We start from the raw sequence: 17432 nt of genomic DNA on the forward strand, positions 1-17432 counted from the left end.
TGACATGAGTTTACCTATGTGGCAAACTTTCACATGTACCTCCAAAACTAAAATAAAAGTTAAAACAAAAGTTTCTTTCAACCTGTAAAATATCACACGCTAGGTACTACCCTGTTGCACAGCCTCAGCAGGCTCAATCCTTCTACAGCCTGGACATAAAGCATGCAGGGACCTCAAAGTAAAATTGCAAGAGGTGAGATCATACAGCTAAGGGAAGCAGAGTAAGGTCTGACGTATTAAATTAAATAGAAGAAATGGCCAATACAGTTGGTTGCCCATCAAGTATTTAGTCTCTTATTGTTCCTTGTTTTGAGACACACTACTTTTTTGCGGTGCAGCAACATATCCATTCCAAGGCCTGATTGTGCAGAGACACTTCTGATAAATGTGGTCCCTAATTTTCCAGCTTCCCTTGCTTCAGTGGGAAGACTTGCTGCCCATGGAAGTCTGCTGGGAAGTGGGTGTGAAGAGATGAGCTATGAAAATATTTGCTTTCCTGATTACAGAAAATAGAATGGCCTCCAAGAGCCCTTTCCCCTTTTATAGTCTTCCCATCTTGCACGGGACACAGATATGATGGCTTGAGTGGCAGTAACCTCGCTGTGACCAGGAGAGGAAGGCCACAAAAATGGAAGAGACTTTGGACCTAATTTGGTAGAGCCACTAAAATAATCATAGTAATTGCCTACCTCCCTGCTCTTTTGGAGAAAACCAAAGTGTTGTTCCCTAATGCCTCTGTCATGGGATTTTCTAATTCAGGCAGCTGAACGTATTTCTAACTAATATGGAAGAATGGCATGGGGGCTGTTCCATCTGCTTGGAGGGACACTCAGCCATTCCAAGCACCTAGTCCAGGATACATAACAAAATTGAGACTAACTCAAGCCAATATCTCTCTCTCAGGGGTTGGAGAAAGCAAGGTATGAGGTTTTGGAGCAGCAGCCGTAGTTCTAAGGATGGGTGGATATCAGAGTTGAAGTACCAAGAAAGCCTTTTGAGGATACTCTGACCCTCTAGTTCAGGGTATGTAAAAGCAAATTCTGGCCCCAGTAGAAGTGAACTTCTCCCAAAGGAGAAGACTGAATTTATTCACTGCCTGGGTTTTCTTTTTACTGGAGAACTGCACTAAAACAAAACAAAACAAAAAACATCTGTCTTCCTTCAGGACCTTGCAGCATCAATCAGTTTCATGCAAAGGAGGAGCTCCAGCGTTGTCTTGCCACAAAGAGCCTTGGGGGTGACCCACATTCACTGTCACATCCTTCACATCTTTTTCCATCTCATTGTTGCTTTTTGCCACTTCTGAAATTGTTACACATTTTCTTGTTTGGATCCCTGCATAGCCTGTGTGATGGTTAATATTGAGTGTCAACTTGATTGGATTGAAGGTGCAAAGTATTGTTCCTGGGTGTGTCTGTGAGGGTATTGCCAAAGGAGATTAACATTTGAGTCAATGGACTGGGAGAGGTAGACCCACTCTCAATCTGGATGGGCACCATCTAATCAGCTGCGAGCTCAGCTAGAATAAAGCAGGCAGAAGAAGATAGAAAGAGCAGACTCGCTGAGTCTTCTGACCCTCATCTTTCTCCTGTGCTGCATGCTCCCTGCCCTTGAACATCAGACTCCAAGTTCTTCAGCTTTTGGACTCTTGGACTTACACCAATGATTTCCCAGGGACCCTTAGGCCTTCCGCCACAAACTGAAGGCTGCATTGTTGGCTTCCCTACTCTTGAGATTTTGGGACTCGGACTGGCTTCCTTGCTCCTCAGCCTGCAGATGGCCTATTGTGGGACTTCACCTCGTGATCATGTGGGTCAACACCCCTTAATAAAATCCCCTTCATATATACATCTATCCTATTAGTCCTGTCCCTCTAAAGAATCCTAATACAGCCTAAGAACTTACCTCTCTCCTCAAAGGCTAACGTGATGTTTCCCTGCAGATATGCCAACTTATGTGACTTTGGGTAAGCATTTATCCTCTCCATCAGTACCACTCTTCCTGAGCTTTTGCTGATCACCTGAGTGGCAAATAAGCAGAAGACTGGAATAAGGAAGAAAGTCAGCCAAATGCACCAGTAATTTTGGCAGAATCTTGATAACCATGGGAGAGAATAGAGTATGCTGTTTCTTTTTTTATTTTGTATATATATGCTTTTTTTTTTCCAGACAGGGTCTTACACTGGCCCAGGGTGGCACCATTATTGATTCACCACAGCCTTGACCTCCCAGGCTCAAGCAATCCTCCCACCTCAGCCTCCCTAGTAGCTGGAACTACAGGCATGTGTCAACACACTCGGCTAATTTTGGTAGTTCTTTTTTTTTTTTTTTTTTTTGGTAGAGACGGGGTTTCTCTGTGTTGCCCAGGCTGGGCTCGAACTTCTATGCTCAAGAGCTCCACCTGCCTTGGCCTCTCAAAGTGCTTACAGACATGAGCCTGTGCCCGGTTGAGTGCACTGTTTCTAATGGAGCCCTTTGATTTGGTATGTCTTGTTTGAAACACACTTTCTTTCAGAAAAACTTAACCTCTTAATTTGTTGATCTGTAAAATGGAGATAATATTGTAGACCTCATAGAGTTGCTGTTTCAGCTAAGATGATTTATCAAACTATTTATAAGATTGCCAGCACATGGTAAGTGTCCAAGAAACTTAATCTCTCTGAGTGATCAGGCACTCACTCATTGAATCACAAGTACTCATTAAGTACTGGTTATATGCTGAATACCTGGCATATAATGTTGACCACTAAGCCATGGTCCCTACCTTCAGGGAACTCATAAGAGTGTTGAATAAAAATTATAGAAGGAAATTGTTACAAACTAAGTGCACACACAAGGGCCCAACAGACCAAAGTGAAAGTCAAAATGGAGTCACTTATGCTGAGGCTCCACATCACCAAACCAAAACTGAGTTATCCAGCTTGAGAAATCTGGAGGGAGAGATAGGCAAATTTCCCAAACAGGCCAGTTTCAATTGGCATGGTAATGAAGTTCCCTCTGCCTTTAACTCTTAAACAAAAAGTAACCTGAAGTAACTTGATGTTAGCCAATCACTTTTCTATTGTTTTGTTTCCGTTTTCCTACCTTACAAGAAATATAAATTTGAAAGGACCAATCACTTCCTGTTCTTTGTTTCTGCTTTCTTCAGCCCTGCTCTGCCTATAAAACCGATGTCCTCTGCTCAGCTCACTGGAACTTATTCCATTTTATGAAATGAAGTGTTGCCCAATTCTAGGACCTCAAATAAAGCAACCTTAGATCTTTAAATGTAATTCTTGTAACTTTGTCTTTTGGCAAAAGAAATCAGTAGATAAACCATACTCTTTGGTCCTATGCGTGCTGTGATATGAAGTAAAAAACATGGTTCTAAGTAACATGGAATCTACTTGCAAAGGAGACTGTGACATTTACACGATGAATGGATATATTTGAAGAGCACAAACTCTTTGGCTTTTGGTTAAATATTCTGAGACTCTTTTCCTCCACATTTGAAATGTATTCACACTTCCCCAGGAGGAAAAGCTAAAGCTCAACCCTGTCAGGACATTGTAATGTCTGGGTCAGTCAGGAGAAAAACTACACAGTACTTTAACAGTTATGGTAATATAAATATTCTAATAGGGAATTGGAGTAATCAGGAATTAGGTCACTGGAAGTCAAGAGAACTCTAAAGAACATAGAAATAGTAAACATGAGGAACAGTCACAGCTGCGGAGCCGAGACATCACGCCCAAGGAAGAGCCCTCTGCAGTGGCCATTCCCCACCCAAAGCTGAGATCCAACCTGGCTGGAGAGGCCATTTTGTGGCTTATGATGGCAGAGAAGTCACTGTATATAGAGATAATATACGTAGAGAAGCCATCCTGGCAGACCTTGCTGGAAATAGGCCCTTTGGAATTTGCTGGAAAACTGCCCTCCAGGAAAGCTGTTCACCAGGAGGCATCTTTCTTACTGGAGGCACTCTACGACAAAGTGCTCAAAGAAGAGCTGCCAGGCAAGGTGCCGGCCATTGAGAGCTGCTGACCGCCATGCAATGCAGAGCCTGATGCAGGAGAACCATGCACACTACAGGAGCAGGCCTAGGGAACATGCCAGAAGCAGGAGGCAAAATTCTTCTCTGCCAGAATCTCTCTCCAGTGCCTTGTAGTGAATTAGTGCTAGCTGGTGGAAGAAAAAGAGTTAAGATTGCAGATTTATTTCAACAAGGCAGTAAAAAGGGTGATATTGGAACTGAGAGGCAATGGATGAATAGCACAGGCATCCAACTCGAACCAGGCAATATACAGTATTCTCTCCATTAGGACAGAAGAGTCAACTCTTGATCCAGAGAGTTGGGAACTAAGATGTTCCTTTTCTCCTTAACTGCCTCCCCTGTAAACCTACACACACAAACACACACATACGCAAAACATTCAGTACACAGTGGTGTAGCCAGAATAGGATAACTGTAGTAAATACTCCCATTTTAAAAAGGGAACGTGAGGGAGACAGCAACAGTCACCAGCCATAGCAATTGTGCTTGGAGGACTGTGAAGTTTTCATCCCCTAAGGTGGAGGAGGACTCAAGAGGAAGTCATGATTCTACTCCTGGAAGGGCTCATTTGACATTTATTCTAGATTCCCTGACTCTACTGTCGGGAAGTTTCTTCCGAGGGTTTTAGAATTGTTTCAGTAAAAGATATTTTTACATTCTGAACTTGTGGCTTCTTAGGTTATTCATTGTCTCAAAAAGTTAATCAGATTCTGACTCATGGACTCTCACTCAGTTCCAGGTACCAGCAAGCACACCTAGACATATGAAGAGACATAGATTTTAGAGCCACTTTATTACTTTTCATTTTTTCCCACACACCTCTCTCTCTCAATTAAAATACCTTAAAACTCAATCTGATCTTTGCCTAGAATCACTTTATCTTACTGAGCATTTGTGATTCAAAGCCTTTTCTAATCCCTTCTCTTACAGTTTGGGCTTTAGAAACAGTCGGCTTTTCTAACCCTGCAAGGACCCAATTTTCTGGATTCTGTTTCATTCCAGTGCATTTCTACTTATAAGGAGGCTAATGAATTACTGAGTTCTTGTCTTTCTTGTAATACCTTGTCAATCCACCAGTAGTTGCTAATATCTCAGTAACAACTGCCTTTTAAATTTTGTATTATTTCCTTCCAGCATTGCAGGCACATTGTACCTGTTCTCACTTTTCACTGTAAAAAAATGGATCACTATCTTCTTAGCCTCACTGTTAACTGCTCAACTCCTTATTCAATGCCACATGAATTAGGTTTTTGTAACGTCATTACCCTACTTTTGGAACCAAGATTCCTATAAGTCAGGATAGTTAACAGATGTGGTTACAGTGTAAAAGCTCTAAAATCTCAGGTACTTAAAATAATTTAAGGATTATTTCTCAGTTAACCTAAGTCTCATACAAATTAAAGAGTCCTGTTCTATCTTGAAACTACCTATCTGGAACACATCACTTTTAAGATTAGCATGATAAGGAAGAAGAAAAATGGCAATTCTACTGGGAAACTTTGTGTGGACTTTATATCCTGACATAGAAAAGATGGAAAGAGATTACAACATATCCAGATGTGGAAAAAAAATAAATTCACAAAACAGTATTCAAAATTTCTATTAATTTTGGAATCTGTGATATCTCTCTCCTGCAGAGAGACAAGAGCTCCCCAGTAGGTCTTCTGGTTCTGTGACAAAATACACAGGGTTTTACAGACGACCTTGAGGATGTGGTGTCTGATTTACATAGGGCATGAGAGATTGGTTGGACCAGGTGTGCCATTCACATAGTGTGTGAAGATGCTGGCCACCCCACCCTAATCTTTTATTATGCAGATGGGGTCTCTACCCTGAGGGAACCTCCATGTTGAATATACCTGGCTTCCAGGTATCCCTTTTCTATTGGCACAGCTGCTGGCATTTCCCTATGCAAGTTTTAGCTTGCTTATCTATGCTTGCAGCTTGATTTTTCAGGCTGCTTTTTATTAAAGGGAAACCTTACCAAGGACTCTCTTACCCTCGCTGTCTGCCTAAATCGTTTCCTTCTAGCTCCTGTATCACCAGCCCATTGGCCAGGGGCAGCCAAATGGCCCAAACCTAACTTCAAGGAAGACTGGAGAATGTAGCCAGCACATGGAGTACTTGAGGACCACGAACTTTCTCTGCCACAGTATAACATATACTGTGTCAAAAAAGTATGCCTAAGATAAAATGAAATCTAAGATAAGACCTGAAGGAAGAGTAAGAGTCAGGTGAAGAATGAAGGGTGGGGCACGGTGGCTCATCCTGTAATACCAGCACTTTGGGAGGCTGAGGCGGGCGGATCCCCTGAGGTCAGGAGTTCGAGACCAGCCTGACCAACATGGAGAAACTCTGTCTCTATTAAAAATACAAAATTAGCCGGGCATGGTGGCACATGCCTGTAGTCCCAGCTACTTCAGCTACTTGGGAGGCTGAGGCAGGAAAATCGCTTGAACCCGGGAGGCGGAGATTATGGGGAGCTGAGATTGTGCCACTGCACTCCAGCCTGGGCAAAAAGTGAAACTCCGTCTAAATAATAATAATAATAATAATAATAATGAGGGCAGGCATGTTTCAGGATGGCCGACCAGCATGTGCAGGGAAAGCATAGCACCATTCGGGGAACATACTGAGCTGAGTTAGGGGGCCAGTTCAAAGTCAGTCCTGATGATAGAGAGACAGAACATTCGACTGGACATCGCTTTGCTCAGAACTTTAGCGATGTTGAAGTCATAAGGGACGCACAGTAGAACTGAAAGAGGAAGGGACAAAAATAACTGTTTAAAATAGTCCAAGAATATGTAGTACCTACATAAGTAACCTGCATATTTTTAATGCCTTCATTCGTGAAATCTGCAAATTTTTAATACCTTCAATTCATTTTCAGAAATGAATATGTATTTCACATTAGAAAACAAGTAGAATTAATTATTATCTTTTACTCAGCAATTCCATTTTCAATTTTCTTAAGGGCAATGAGTAAGAATCTTTAAGATAGAGTGACAATACAATTTATTGACCGAACTAGGAGACTTTTGCAGGGAAAAGGGTTTTCTCTAAATACTTACAGTAGGACAACAGCTGTAAACTGGCTCTTTCCTGAGCAAACCAGAATGTATGGTCATTGTGTATATAAGTATTATGAAATTTGTCACATCATTGTTTACAATGTCACAGTAAATAAATTATAGTAATAAATAGGAATTATAATTATCATGTAAAATGATGACATAGTAAGCAGCTGATAAAACAATGTTATGCCTGGGTGTGGTGGTGCACACTGTAGTCTTAGCTACTCGGGAGGCTGAGGCAGGAGGATCGCCTGAACCAGGAGTTCGAGGTTGCAGTGAGTTATGATCTTACCACTACACCCAAGTCTGGGCAACAGAGCAAGACCCCATCACTAAAAAAAAAAAAAAAAAGTTATAAAGAAAATATTTGGTATTATGAAAAGAGTTCATGATATGTAAAGATAGAGAAAAAAAGTTTACAGATTTATTTCCATTCAATGGGGGGTGGTAGAAAAGATAGTGAAAAACCAGCCGGGCACAGTGGCTCACATCTGTAAATCCCAGCAGTTTGGGGAGCCGAGGCAGGTAGACGGCTTGAGCAGAGGGGATTGAGAACAGCCTGGGCAACCTGGTGAAACCCCGTCTCTACAGAAAATACAAAAAAAATTAGCCGGTTGTGGTGGCATGCACCTGTGGTCCCAGCTACTTGGGAGGCTGAGGTGGGAAGATCACTTGAGCCTGGAAGGCAGAGGTTGCAGTGAGCTGAGATTGTGCCACTGCACTTCAGTGTGGACAAGAGAGTGAGACCCCATCTCAAAAAAGAAAAGTAAAAAACTGTTACAACTTATTAAAATTGGTTGACTCATTGAATAGGAGAATGACGTGTGTGCATATGTGTGTGCGTGTATGTATGTTTTCTATTTTGATTCATTGTTATTAGCAGTCTGGGGATACAGCACTTTAAAAAGATACTTTTGGACCTCACCAAAGTTTTTACAAGTAGATTCAGCTGAAGGACAGCTCAGAGTCAAAGAATAATAATTCTTCCCAAATGTATAGCACTTTCACATTAAAATGCCTTTATGTGCGTTATCTGATTTCATCTACTCAACAGAAGACAGGTATTATAATTCTCATTTTACAGTTCCAGAATCAGAATTTCTGAAATATTAACTTAATTGCCCAAAGTCAAACAGATATTTTAAGGTGGGGTGAGAATTATAACTCACATCTCCCAACTCTAAGTTCAAATTTCTTTCAAAGACAGCAACTTGGTTCATCCCGGGTCACTAATTATGATGCAATATTTTATTACAGGCAGTGTTAAGGGGCTACTATTTGGTTGGAAGAAGCCTTTGGAAAAGTTGTTGAAGAGTTATGTGCACAAGTGATGTGCTGAGCAGACTGGATCTTGCCTGATGGCCAGAAAATTAAAACAACACTGAAATTAATAAAAATTCAAACTCCCATTCTGCTATTTGAATACTTCACTGAGCTTAAGGATATAACATTTAGGATTCTTTTTTGTAGTGGAATTTATTCCAGTGCTAGTTTATATAGTATATATAATCTACTTAATTTATCCTTTCCATACATGAACACATGAGTCCATAAACCTTTTATTCATTTATTAATAGACTCACTATGATTATTTCTGTTGAAGTGTCTAATGGGGAATGCTAAGAAATACCATGAGGAGGTTGGGCGCAGGGGCTCAAGCCTGTAATCCCAACACTTTGGGAGGCCGAGGCAGGTGGATCACCTGAGGTTGGGAGTTCGAGACCAGCCTGACCAACATGGAGAAACCCCGTCTCTACTAAAAATACAAAATTAGCCAGGCGTGGTGGCACATGCCTGTAACCTCAGCTACTCGGGAGGCTGAGGCAGAATTGCTTGAACCCGGGAAGGGGAGGTTGCAGTGAGCCAAGATCATGCCATTGCACTCCAGCCTGGGCAACGAGAGTGAAACTCGGTCCAAAAAAAAAAAAAAAAAAAAAAAATAGAAAAGAAAGAAAAAGAAATACTACAGGGAGGTGAGATGGGAGATGGGAATTGATTCATCCCTTTGCATGTCTCCTGCCCATTACTCAGAAATCTGTGTGGCATCTTTTCATATGGGCTTTAAGTTCTTCAACGAACCTTTTAAGGATGTGGCAATACTCCCTGCAAGCACACAAACCTATCCAGGGACTACCGACTTAATCAGCTAGAAACACGAAGATCATCTCTGCTGCTTCTCTGAAAATTAAATGCTAAATTTGAGAAGGGTGGTGGGAATTCTTTGCTTATCTTAATGAATAATGAATAATGAAAGCTGCCCGGCTCCTGTTGACTAAGTATATGCTTGGATTTGATCAGCCATTTAATTTCATATTTTAGTAATTGTTTTGAATGATACCAGAATTGAGGGACAGTTACTCACATGAGCATAATTTCTAGTCCTGAAACCTGGCAAGCTTGTCTTATTGGCCTGACCTAAATTTATATTGTTGGTTTTTAAAATTTAGTATTCCTTCAGGTATTTCATAAATTGCTTTAGGTAGATTTTATGTCAGATATTTCATATTTTATGTTGTTCTATGACTCAATCATTTGCAGATAAATTATGGAACTTTGAAATGTTTGCCTGATCATGCCTTCAGGGCGAAAACAGAAAGGATTGCTGAGCTAATTCCAGCGAATATTTTTTATTAATTTATTTTGAAAATGTCAAACTTTGTTGTAATTTTGTTATCAAATTGTAAGTCATATGATTGCTTTACAACACTGAAGGAAGAAAATGTGCACAAAAGAGTCAAAAGGTATAGGCATTGAGTGAGATCCAGGGTTCAAATCCTAGCTTCACCGTGTAGCAGCTGAATGACTGAGGGCAAGTTAGCCTTATATTTCTTATTTTATTACTCATTTTAAAAATACCAAATTTGTGAAGTTGTTGTGATTAGTATATAAAATAATTCATACAGATTATCTGATGTTGTTTTTTCCTTTAGATTTTACATTAAAAATATAGTATTTTTTCTGCTATACTGCTATCTGCTATACTGCTATCTGCTATACTGATGATAACGGACATTAGGAGAAACATTAATTATCTGCTTTAGCTGAAGTTTTTCTCTACATCATCCAAATAATTTTCCCCCATTAACATGATGTTAAGGTTGTCATCTACCTCAAAAGATGAAAGAGGGCCTTTCAATTCTGCAATTCTGTGGCTATACTGGTTTAACATTTTACGGCATGACAGAAGCAAAAATAGAACCAAGAGCCCCATGAGTTAGCATGTGCAATGACACTGAGGCTCCCTGACTTGTGGGGAGGAGGTGGATTTAGACCAAACACCACCAGATAGACAGCCAGGCAATAAGCTGCAGACTGATAAAGAGATGAATGAAATACACCAATGAGCACCTAGAAAACACCAAAGCAAACACAAAACAATATGTGTAAATGACAGATTTAAAAAAGAACATATTGCATTTTTAAAAATAAAAAATAGTCATTAGAATTAAAATGTAAATGGACATTTAAAATAAAAACATAGACACATCTGGAACAAGAATCGGTAAATTAGAAGATAAATATAAGAATACTAATATCGAAGGAAAAAGAAATGAATCTATTTAAAAAAGGTTAAAACTCACCTAAGTGGACACTAGAGCCACTCATTTGATTTGTCTGTTTTTTGACTGCCATAAGATTACCCTTCCTGGTCACTTTATACACTTATAGGGTTATGCGTGGTCCATCATATTTCTAGCCAATGAGTGACTGAATGCGTGTGATGAGTATCTCTTCCAAAGTAAATATTTAATTGCCAGAACATTCTTTTCTGTTTGAATGCCAACAAGATCTCTTAGCTAGTATCCCTGAAAAACTGCAATGAGCAGAGTGCCATTGATATATCTAAAATAAACATGTAGCATGAGGAAGAGAAAAATAAAATAACTATTTGATATCTTGGACGAGTGAGATTTCAAGAATGTTTAATACACTAGCATAACCTAGCCCAGGAATTGGTAAGCTAAGGCCTGTAGGCCCTGGATACCACTTTTTGTAAATAAAGTATCCTGGAATACAGCCACAGACATTCATTTATGTAACATCTATAACTGCTCTCGTGCTACAACAGTGGAACTGAATAGTAGTGACAGGAACTGTGTGGTCCATACAGCCTACATAAAATGTCTCCCGTAATGAAGAAATGGAGACAATAAAAACTGCAGAAAAAGTCACGTAAAAGTTCCAACAGGAGATAATTTAGAAGAAAAAAGGAAATACTGTAGAGAATAATGGCAGATAATTTTCTTAAATGAAAAAAATAAAAAATTAATGACCCATTAAGATTTTTGTTTCTCTTTTTGATAGAACAGATTGCAGCAGACCAATGTTCCTATTAGGAAAAACTTACAAAATCAAGATGAAATTTGAAATCTGTTTGAAGACATCAGAAACAGTCAGGAGTTTTCCTAGAATCAAGTAACTAAGATCCCAGAAAGAATAAACTGTAGCGAGGTATGCCCATGTCCTGTAACTGCTCCACCCTTCAGGGAATTTTCAAACTTTTGGAGCCAATTCAGGAAGAAGGCCACTGTTAAGACATAAATAAACTAGACGAAAAAAATCAAAACTCCTAGAATAGAGAGGATAGCATAGATATTTCAGGCTGTCAAATAATCAAAAGAAAGTTGACTTAAACATATTAATAATAAAGTAGACTCTGAGACAAAAAATACTGCTAAAGAAAAAGAAAGGGGTTACATAATAACAAAAGGGTCAATCCACAAAAATCATATAAAACTGCTAATGTTTTATGTGTATAATAATGCTTTGATCCTTCTCCATTCTAGAACCTGGAAGAAAAGAGTAAAAAAGGTTTTGAAATATGTAAAGTAAAAATTAAAAAATTAAAATGAGAAATAGACAAACTCGCAAATACAGTAATTTATGAGCCTTTGTATATGAACACATATAGAACCTCACTATACCCAATGATAGCAAAATAGCATATTTTTTCATTGGACATAGGACACTTATCATTAATAATTATATACTGGGCCTTTAAGTGAGCTCAACAAATTTCTAAGGAATGATTGTATGTAGAGTACATTCTCTAATTACAGTGGAATCAAGCTATAAATCAATAACAAAAAGTAAATTATCAGCCGTTTGGAAACTAAGATATACTTGTAAATAAGACAGGGGTCAAATAAATCAACCTGGAAATTAGAAAATATTTTGAACTAAATGACAAAAAATATGCCCTATCAAAATATATCTGTTAAGCCTGTTTAGAGGAGAAATTAACTAAAGGAAAGATAATTTTAAATAAATATAATTTAAAAAATAAATTCTCAAAAAACAGTAACTTTTGTAACCATCTTGAGAAGCTAAGGAAAGAATAATCAGTTAAACCCAAATAAAGTTAAAACAAGAAAATAATAAAAAGTTAGACTAATGGAATAAAAAACAAATGTAAAATAAATAACATAAATAAAATCAAATTTACATTTGGGAAAGACTAATTAGATTCATAGAATTCAACCAAGAGTTAAAAAAATACTCATATCAGGAGTAGTAAAAGAGACATAATCATAGATTTTACATATACAAAAAGAAAATAAGAAAGAAGATTTCATAAGTAGGACAGAAAAGCAGTAACCAAAAAGAAAAAAAATATATATATGTATATATATATGCACACACATATATATGTGTGTGTGTATATTTATTTATAAGTTAAACTCTACTAAAATTAAGATATTTTATTTACTATTAGAAACCACTGGAGGATGGAATGGAAAGTCAGAGTGAAATGTACTTGCAATACAGAAATCCAATAAAGGATTCATGAAGAATATATACGAAGAATATTAAATAAGAAGAAACACAGCTAATCCAATTAAAATTGGACAAAAGATTTGAAAAGGCAACTCACAAAAGAGGATGTCAAAATGGTTAATCAATACATTAAAAGGTTCTCAACATCATTAATCATCAGTGAAATGTAAGTAAAAATAACAATGCAAAAACACTACACTCCCCTTAGATAAATAAAAAAATAAAATAAAAACACTATATCAAACAAGGCTGAGAGTAGAGTGAGATAAATGAAGTGTGTCTATGGTATAGAATTTAAGAAGGCACTTACTCTCAAGTTTGCTCAAATGCAGAGTTCTACGAAAACCTCAAACTGGGTGCCTTCTTAAATTTTGTGTCCGAGCACCTAATTTTTAGAGAGACACCCTCTTAGGTTCATGCAAGTTATGCTAGGTTCAAAAGTCAATGAGGGTGTGCAGCTTTTAAATTTTTCTACCTTCATTGCCTCACCTGCCTCATTGTACTCCTGGACCTAAAGTTAAGTGTTGGTGAGGATAAGAAGCTAGTGGAACTATTAACTGGCACAACCACCTGATAAATATGTTGGCATATTCTACTAAATGTGTACCCACATACCCTAAGTTTTCAGCTGTTCTACTCTTTGCTATTATACTCAAGACAAATAAATACTTACGTTCATCAAAAGTCAAATATAAGAATGCTCACGACTGCCCAATTCCTAATAGCACTCACAAGAAAACAATTCAAATGTTGATCCAAAAAATATGTAAAGACATTTTAGTAAAATAATTCAAAAATTTGTATATAGTAACAAAGTGCAACTGTACATGACATCATGGTTAATCTCATAAATATAATGTTGAGTGAAAGGAGATGCAAAAGATCATATTAAGTGATTTATATTAATTTTAACAAAGGCACTTGTCTGTGGGATTAGAAGTCAGGAGAGTGGTTATTTGAGAAAAAGAGTTGCTAAGATGAGACACAAAGGGAAACTTTTGGAATGCCAATAATATCATATTTATTGATCTGAAAATTGTAAAAATTTATTGAGCTCCACACTCATGATTTGGGCAATTTTTATTTATTGCTTTTTATAAGTCTATCCAATTTTGCTTCTTATATATTTTGAAGCTCTATTGTTAAGTGTGCACATGTTTAGGCCTGCTATGTCTTCTTCATAACCATTTTATCATTATGAAATGACTGTATATATGGTAACATTGTTTCCATGAAATCAACTTTGTCTGCTATTAATATAGTCACTCCTGGCTGGGCATGGTGGCTCACGCTTGTAATCCCAGCACTTTGGGAGGCTGAGGTGGGTGGATCACAAGATCAGGAGTTCAAGACCAGCCTGGTTAACATGGTGAAACCCCGTCTCTACTAAAAATACAAAAATTAGTTGTGTGTGGTGGCAGGTGCCTGTAATCCCAGCTACTCCAGAGGCTGAGGCAGGAGAATCACTTGAAAGCAGCAGACAGAGGTTGCAGTGAGCCGAGATCACGCTGCTGCACTCCAGCCTGGACAAGAGCGAAACTCTGTCTCAAAAAAAAAAAAACTTTTGTCACTCTTATTTTCTTTTAGTCAGTGTTAGTAGCATATAAATTATTTCATTGTTTGATTACTTTACTTTTCATCTATTTGCTTATTTATATCTAAAACATGCTTCTTATTGGCAATATCTAGTAAGGTCATGATATCTTATCCAATCTAACAATCTCTACTTTTTAATTAAGTGCTTAGATAATTGACACTTAATGTGATTATTGATATAACTGTAATTAAAACTGGTATCTTGCTACTTGTAAAAAATTTGTATCCTTTGCCCATTTTTTAAATGAGGTTGTTTCTTTCTTGTTGATTTAAGTACCTTATAGATTCTGGATGTTTGAACTTTGTCAGATGCGTAGTTTTTGCAAATATTTCCTCCCATCCTGTAGGTTGTCTATTTACCCTGTTGATAGTTTTATCCGCTGAGAAGTTATTTAATTTAATTAGGTCCAACTTGTTAATTTTTTGTATTGTTGCAATTGCTTTTGGGGACTCAGCCAAAAATTCTTTGCCAAGACTCATGTTAAAAAGAATATTTCCTAGATTTTTAAAGAATTTTTAGATTTTGAGGTCTCACATTTAAATCTTTAATCTATCTTCAGTTAATTTTTGTATATAGTGAAAGGTAAGGGTCCAGTTTCATTCTGCATATAGTCAATTATGCAAGCATAACTCATTGAGTAAGGAGTTCTCTCCCCATTGTGTGTTTTTGCTGGCCTTTTTGAAGATCAGATTGTTATAGGTGTGCAGCTTTATTTCTGATTGTTCTTTTCTGTTCCATTGGTCTATGTGCCTGTTTTTGTGCTATACCATGCTGTTTTGGTTACTATAGTTTTATCGTTTGAAGTGGGGTAGTATGATGCCTCCAGCTTTGTTCTTTTTGTTTACAATTGCTTTGGCTATTTTGGCTCTTTTTTGGTTGCATGTAATTTTTAGATATTTTTCCAATTCTGTGAAAAATGACATTGGTAGTTTGATAGGAATAGTGTTAAATCTATAAATTGCTTTGGGCAGTATAGCCATTTTAACTATATTGATTCTTCCTATCCACAAGCAAGGTATATTTTTCCCTTTTATTTGTGTAGTCTCTGATTTCTTTTAGCAGTGTTTTGTAGTTCTTGTAGAGATCTTTCACCTTCTTGGTAAGCTGTATTTGGATTTTTTTTTTTTTTTTTGACAGCATCTCACATCAGGCTGGAGCGCAGTGGTGTGATATTGACTCACGGCAACCTCTGCCTCCTGGACTGAAGCAATCCTCCCACCTCAGCCTCCCAAGTAGCTGGGACTACAGGTACATGCCACTATGCCCAGCTCAATTTTGTATCTTTTGTAGAGACAGGGTTTCACCATGTTGGCCAGGCTGGTCCTAAACTCCTGAGCTCAAGCAATCCACCCACCTCGGCCTCCCAAAGAACTGGGATTACAGGTGTGAGCCACTGTGGCTGGACAAGGGTTGTGTTCTTGATTTGACTTTCAGCCTAGACATTATTGGTGTTTAGAAATGCTACTGATTTTTGTACACTGATTTTGTATCTGGAAACTTTACCGAAGTCGTTTATTAGTTCTAGGAGCCTTTTGGAAGAGTCTTTAGGGTTTTCTGGGTATAGAATTATATAATCAGCAAAAAGAAATAGTTTGATTTCTGCTCTTCCTATTTGGATGCCTTTTATTTCTTTTTCTTGCTGGATCACTCTGGCTAAAAAAAGAAGACGGACAAGCAGCCAACAAACATTTGAAAAAATGCTCCTCATCACTAATTATCAGGAAAATGCCAATCAATCAAAAACCACAATGAGTTACCATCTCACACCAGTCTGGCTATTAATAAAATTCAGAATGGCTTCTATTAAAAAGTCAAAATAATAATAATCAGAATAGCTATTATTAAAAAGTCAAAAACAACAGAATCTGGTGAGGCTGCAGAGAAAAGGGAACACTTATAAACTGTTGGTAAGGATGGAAATTAGTTCAACCACTATAGAAAGCAGTTGGGAGATTTCTCAAAGAGCTTAAAATAGAGCTACCATTCGACTTGGCAATCCCATTACTGTGTATATATCCACAGGAAAATAAATTATCCTATTCTACCAAAAGGACACTCACACTTGTGTGTTCATCACTGTGCTATTCACAATAGCAATGACATGGAATCAACCTAGGTGTCCATCAATGATTGACTGAAGGAGGAAAATATGATACATATACACCACGGAACACTGTGCAGCTATAGAAAGATTGAAATCATGTCCTTTGCAGCAGCATAGATGCAACTGGATGCCATAATCCTAAGTGAATTAATACAGGAACAAAAGACCAAATACCACCTGTTCTCACTTTTAAGTGGGAGCTAAACATTGAGCACACCTGGACATAAACATGGGAACATAGACGCTGTGGACTACTAGAAGGGGGGAAAGAAGAGGAGAGCGTGGTTAGAAAAACTACCTATTGGGTCCTATGCTCACTCCCTGAGTGACAAGATCCATTCCACAACCTCATCATCATGCAATACACCCATGTAACAATCATGCCCATGAACCCTCTATATCTAACATAAACATTGAAATTTAAAAAAATGTTCCATCTGTTGTTCTGCTTCTCTCTTTCTGAATTTTAATTGAATTGAATATTAGCTTATGGTTATATCTTTTTTGACTTATTAGTCATGATAACTTGTGTTATTACATTAGTGGTTGCTTTAGAGTTCACGTATCTTTACTTATATATCTTTAACTTTTAAGAGTATAAGTTCAAGTGGTACTACATAACTTCTCATACAGTATAAGAATCCTACAAAAATATACTTCCATTTCTCCCCTCCAGAACTTTGTACTATGGCTGTCGTACATTTCACTATTGCATATTTTAGAAACCCTGCAATGTCATTATCATTGTGGATTTAAGATTTGCGCAAATTTATATGTATATTTACTCCAGTACAAATTTACTAAAAATAAAAATTTTAATATATATCTAAAGTTAAAATCAATGTTA

General features: G+C 37.7%; 1 protein-coding gene and 2 long non-coding RNA genes across 3 annotated transcripts in view; 2 read left to right on the forward strand and 1 right to left on the reverse strand.

The window, feature by feature from the left end:
• LOC109023327 (uncharacterized) overlaps positions 1 to 8513 on the forward strand; it is a 13362-nt gene extending 4849 nt beyond the window's left edge. The window contains exon 3 of the long non-coding RNA XR_002002715.2: positions 8364 to 8513. This is a non-coding gene — a long non-coding RNA (uncharacterized lncRNA). The remainder of the gene's footprint in view (positions 1 to 8363) is intronic.
• AGBL1 (AGBL carboxypeptidase 1) overlaps positions 1 to 17432 on the forward strand; it is a 948924-nt gene that overhangs the window by 854713 nt on the left and 76779 nt on the right. The window lies entirely within an intron of this gene.
• LOC109023328 (uncharacterized) overlaps positions 1051 to 17432 on the reverse strand; it is a 54684-nt gene continuing 38302 nt past the window's right edge. Inside the window, exons 2-3 of the long non-coding RNA XR_002002716.4 lie at positions 1906 to 2020; positions 1051 to 1344 (exon numbers count right to left, since the gene is read on the reverse strand). This is a non-coding gene — a long non-coding RNA (uncharacterized lncRNA). The remainder of the gene's footprint in view (positions 1345 to 1905; positions 2021 to 17432) is intronic.

This window comes from Gorilla gorilla, chromosome 16 (genome assembly GCF_029281585.2).
Source record: "Gorilla gorilla gorilla isolate KB3781 chromosome 16, NHGRI_mGorGor1-v2.1_pri, whole genome shotgun sequence".
Taxonomy (NCBI): domain Eukaryota; kingdom Metazoa; phylum Chordata; class Mammalia; order Primates; family Hominidae; genus Gorilla; species Gorilla gorilla.